This window comes from Coturnix japonica, chromosome 29, assembly GCF_054131305.1.
Source record: "Coturnix japonica strain WE chromosome 29, WE-NBRP24, whole genome shotgun sequence".
Taxonomy (NCBI): domain Eukaryota; kingdom Metazoa; phylum Chordata; class Aves; order Galliformes; family Phasianidae; genus Coturnix; species Coturnix japonica.
This window is the reverse complement of record NC_140691.1, coordinates 5,074,788-5,080,787: the sequence shown is the minus strand read 5'-3', so window position 1 is coordinate 5,080,787 and position 6,000 is coordinate 5,074,788.

Sequence of the window (6,000 nt, the reverse complement as noted above, 5' to 3'; positions counted from 1 at the left end):
AGGAAATCTGTACAAAATGGACTCTGTAAATGAAGGCACTAAAAGGTCAGATTTTGAGGTTCCATTTGGACTACATCTATTTGAGATCTGACTGATTGTAACCCAAAAATGAAAAAAAAATGCAGGATAGGCTGGTGGGAGTGCCCTGACCAGTGTCCAGCCCCCCAAACCCTGCTGCCCATAATACAGCAGCTGAACTGATGGATATAGTACAGTGGTTTAGACAGAAACCAAGAGAGCATGCCAGCATAGCTGCTCTGGTTATGGGACATGAAGGCAGAAAGCGCTGTGGTGAACGGACTGGAAATTTCAAAACTGACATCCATTACTACTCACCCTGCCCTCAGGCAAAGACTGTATGCTCTGTCCAACATAATGAGGATAGCCATTTGATCAGTGAATGATTTATGACTGTGTGTCATATAACATGGCCAAATAAGAATGACATACCATTAAATATCAGCCTGTGGTCCTCTATGGAGGACTAACAAAATTATATTAGAGAATTAGGCATGAAAGAGGCAATCTATGAAGATGATTTTGAGAGCTCAGTCAATAAATTTTTCATCAGGAACGAGGGATCTCATCCTACAGCCATCACCTTTACATCAGGATGGGTCTATGTTATCCATACTGAACCCCCCAGTGGCCCTCAGGTGCTGTAATACAACAGGCTGCCCAATTGATGGGGAGACAAGAGTGCCTATGGCCAGATGCAGGCTCTGAATGGTGGTGGAAAGGTCAGAGAACCATCTGCTGCCATGACTTAGGCGTCCAGCCCCTAAGGTAATCCAGTCTGGACCCATTAGGGTCTTGAGACAACAAATGTTTAAAGACCAGATTAGAGCAGGAGTTCAGTTTAAAAAGATTGATGGACAGCATAATCAGGAAAAAATATCTGTTAAACAGGCCCAAGCACTGAGTATTTATAGTCCAACCTTTTCAGCCAAACTAGATGTGAATGTAACTCAAGAAGGGTCTGGATGGGGGCTCTGGCAGAGCCAGAGTTCTTTGTGAACCCCTATGAGGTTTTGGTCACAGGTTTGGCATGGAGCAGAATAAAGATACATCACAGTTGAAAAGCATTTATTGGCTACCTATTCTACACTACAGGTGGTAGAACCAGTAACTCAGATTTCAGAGGTTATCGTTAAACAACAAGGCCAGTCCAGGGGTGGGTAAAAGATCTAACACACATCTCTATGATGGGGGTGGCCCAATCACAAGCAGTGGTGCGCTCAGTTGTTCTGCTTGCCTGCTCCTCAAGGAGTTAGGAGAAATCTATGCCTGCTGCGTGTTCGAGTGCATGCGCAATGCCATGTGGAGGGCTTATCACAATAAAGATTGGCGGATTTGCTGCGTAGACCTTTCAGAACACAGATCTGCGTTGTGCTTCCTGCGGCACCAAACGCCCAACAGTGGCAGTTCCGTGTATTGGCCAGCAGGTGGCAGCAGAGACCACGGAAAGAACGTCTGCGGGACAGACCCTGGGGATCCATTCTCTTTTGATTATAGGGGAAGAACACAAAGATGGAAGAGGAGGGAAGGGGGAAAAAAATAAAAGAAAAAAAGAAAAAATCAAACCACAGCAAACAAATAAAACTTCTCCAAACGTAGCAAACATGAATGTCTGTCAATAAATAAATGAGTAATTGAATTGATGTCTGTTTCCCCTCCCTCCCGCCCCCACCAACTTCCGAGATGAAAAAACACCTGGTATCAATTGGACAGATGCACACAGTGAAGCCAGGGATGGTCTGAAACGCAAAGCAGCTGAGCAGCTTTTAGAAGAAAACAGAGTAGTAACAACTTCTGTACCTACATTCACCACTCTGAGATCCTGTCTGGGTCACCCAAGGCTTGTAAATAACCACTGGGTCGGTTCTGATGTCGAGTGATTTGTTGTCAGTTCTCTCATGGTTCTCCGGTCAGTTCTCCAGTGCCAGGATCTGCCACAGGGCATTCTGACCACGGGCATCATGTTTCTACGCTGCCGCCTGCATTTAACAGGCAATGGGACTGCCCAGCATGTGCAAGGCAGCACCTCTTTCACACCACCAGAATGTTTAAGGCTGTTGGGATTGTTGTTAGCGTCCCATTAACACTGAGGCTAGAGATACCCTTAGGATTGACATTACTATTAGCATTACTTTGATGGTGCCCTATCTGGGTCATTTCCAGGGGATGTCAGGAGTAAGGCACAGTGTCAGGAGAAAAAGAACAGACTCTGTTACTTTATAAACGTGATAATAGAGAGAGTTCATTGGAAAAAATACAACTCTTAAATAATACAAAGCATGCTTCTGATTGGATGCAGGCATCATCTGGGCTCTGATTAATATTACTTTTAAGGTAAAGATTATTGTTACCTTAATGATTGTTTTTTGGATTATGATCAAGGTTAAGGTTCCTTTTGCTACAAACTTCTAGCATCATTTTTGTTGTTACATTTGGAGTTAGGGACGATTTTAGAATCAGGGTAAGGGTTAGGATTAGAGTTACATTGCTGGTTAATGCTGTTATCTTTACAGCCCCTGTGAGGGTTGGGGTCTGGGTCAGGTGTTTAAAAAATGAAATGAAAAAAGAATTAAAAAATATATTGAAAGCTTCAGATTTCCTTAATCTTTGTGGAAATCATATAATGTGCAACTCAGATCTACCTCTTCGTGCAGTGACTGCCTGTAAATTTGCTAGAGCCTAATATAATATGGCCTTGTGCTTTTCGCTAACTCACCTTCATTTCATTTTCATTAAATTTGCTTGGTAGTCAGATTTTGGTGTGTGGATATTTTAAAACAATCTAACTGACACTGGCAAAAAATTAAAAATAAATAAATAAATGCACGACAGCATCAATTGTATCAATTTTTATAGATAAGATAAAGAAGACCAGTTTCCCTTAGTTTTCTGTGCCTCTTTACTTTCTTACCCTCTCCCCTTGTGTGAGAAACTCTCAAAGTCAAAGATTTCTAGTTAGGCAAAGATGGCAGCGATAGCAGCAGTGCTTATTCATTATTGCAATACTGCGTGCACATCCCCTGTTGGAAAGGGAGAAATTGCACACCAGTCAGTGAAATCAATTCTGTTCTATGCCCTAAACCCAATGCAGGTCATGCTCTCATGGCTCTCATTGGTTGAGCACCTCAGGCTCACAGACTCCTCGAGACTGTTGCTAGGATTCATTTCCATATAAGGTCAATTACCAACCTCTTGTTTTTAGGTTTGCCTTGTACTTTTCTGCGGACAGAGAAGGGCAATGTTTCCAAAAGTCAGTACATTCATTCTGTCCTGTGCTGGGCTCTACCCACCCTGTATTTATCTTGTGCTTGTCTCAATTCTCCCCATGTCAGAATGCCCCCAGTCTGAACTTAACTCTGTTCAGCAACTTTCTTGTGGAAAAACTACTTATACAGCTGTTTTACAAGAGGGTTATACATTCAGTTAGGGCCTACACTATGGACTGAAAATACTGGAAACTTCCACTGCAAAAACACGATCTACCTCTCCCATCTGTGCAGCCTTGCAGACCCTGAGCATGCCAGGTTATTTCTGCTTTCATAGCATTTGCATGCTGTAGGGTGAGCAAAAGGTTCTGCTGCTTGATTCTTCTGCAAGAGCTGCCTACCGACAAATGGTTGCAGGGATGGAGGATGTGACAGAAAGCATTTGTCTCCAGAAGAGTAGAGTTACATTCAGTGCAGAGTGTGAGAGTCAGGTTGGTGTGGAAAAGCACTGACACGCTGGGGATGATGCAGTGCTCACATGTCTAACACTCACAGACATTACTGTCAGAAGGATGGTGCTGTGTTGTGCTTCTACCTTTGGCAGCCCCTGGAGAAATGCTGTGGCACACAGAACACCTTTGTATTGCACTGACTGCTGCCATGCAGCATGGATTTAACACACCAAATCCAGAGGAGCATGACTGTATCTAACTGCCCTGAGAAAAACTACTGTAGCTGAAGAGATGAGGAGGCAGCTGCTCATCTGCAGAACAAGCAGTACTGCCAGACATTGGGCCAGGTGAGCACCTCCTGCTGCAGCGTGATGATGACAGGGCTGGAGATGATCTGCAAAGCCAGCTTAAAAGTGGGAGACGTGAGTCAACATGGCAGGAGGACAGAGGTGTTAGGGAGCAGCCAAGGCATCAAAGAGTATCAAAAGGCTTTGAAAGGTATCACAAAGCAACAGCCAGGAAGACTGGGATATATCATGAGCAGCAACCTGGATGCTAGAGATTATTTGCTCCCATACAAAATGGTAGAGATCTTGCTGCAGACATCCCAAAGCCAGGCAAAATGGGAACCCAGAGCTCTGCCTGCACGAACCCCACAGCCAGAGTGTTGCAAGCTGAGCTGCCTTGCTGTTTGTTGCATTCATCCCAATCCCTGTGAATGAAGACTCGGAATGCAGTCAAGGTGATGACTGAGCATGAGAGTGACTTTATTCAATAAAAGACAGGAGGGCTTGAGAAGTCAATGGTGAAGATGGGACTCCTCTTGTCAAGATGAGAGTGGCTCAGAGCTGGTGCTGCTGCCTGGTGCCTGGGACTGGCAGCCTGACTCTAAGTCCCCATCTAAGATGCTCAGCTTCACCTCACTGATGCTGACCTGCTCCTGCATGGTGGTGCTGCTGCTGGGGCACTCGGGCTGTGCTTGGGATGGGCAGCACTGCAAAGGCGCTGGGTCACAATCCAGGCAGGTGACTGTGGTGTCTGGCAGGCTCAGGTCAGCATCTTCAGCAGAGCCAGGAGATATGAGAGCATGAACGTGGATGAGCCCCTTGTGTCCATCACTGTTACCATGTGGAAGGCTGTCATCCGAATTGCAGTGATTCGTGCTTAAGAAGAACTCCCCATTGATGGAAACACACTGCACATCACTACTTGGTTTGGATCTTTGGGGTTGACAAGGGCTCGAATCACCTAGGAAGGCATAGAAACACAAGGGTTAGTGTCAAACGTTTGCAAGTTGAATCATGAAAGAGGCTGTTGATACTTGGTAATAGAGTGGCGGCAGGAAGAAGCAAATAGGCTTCAAGCAACAGAGCCATTGTCTTGAAAGTGATCCTCATGCAGGTCCAGCTCGTGTGTTGTTTCACTGTAATCTGCTTCTTTGGGTCTACCTAGTGGGCAGCAACACTCGAGCTGTTACTGATATCATTGAAAAGAACTGGGGACAATTGTTCTATTCCTAAGAGCTTCAAGGTGCCTAGAAGCACAAATAGAAACCAGCAGTATTTCATCACTTCACCAAAAGGAAGGTCAAACACCTGAGCTGTGAAGAGCAGTTACAGAACCTATGCATAAGATCACACCAGTCATACTTTGTTCTAACAACAGTTATGGCACATAGTCCATTTCCTTCAATATTCCCTAAATGAAATGATGTGGAGCATTACAGGGAAAGAAACACTGCACACAGACACTATGACCCTGATTATACTCAAGCAGCAGACTTAAATCAAGTCAGAGTTTTTGATTCCAGGTATTTCAGGACCTATCATGTGTGAAATTCAGTTACACAACAGTGCCTAGGTGCCTGCGTTTCAAGCAACTTTCAGATCACAGCCATGTAAAATAAAAACAAATTCAGTGCAGAAATAGCAATCCTGTACCATAATACTCATGAGATTATCCATTTTTTACAGCACTCTGACTAAGTTCTAAAACTTGCTCATCCCAGTTCACTTCAACAAGTTCCACCAATTCAAGCAATGCAGTTCTGAGATCCTGTGTATGTTAGGCAGATAGAATTGAACAGTGCAGAAATAATCTCTGACAGCTTTAAGAGCTCCGTTCTGCTTACAAACTCTCAGTCCAAAACTATTCTGCTTCTTGGCATCATGATTAGCACAAAGGGTTTTCTGCTGTCCTGCAGAGATGGACAAAGTCCTGCTTACAAATGGACCAAGTTCCAGTGTACAGCAGAGTTTGCATCAGACTAAAAAGCCACGTAATTCAATTCATGTGCTCAGGTTGTTATGCACTCAGAAAGGAAA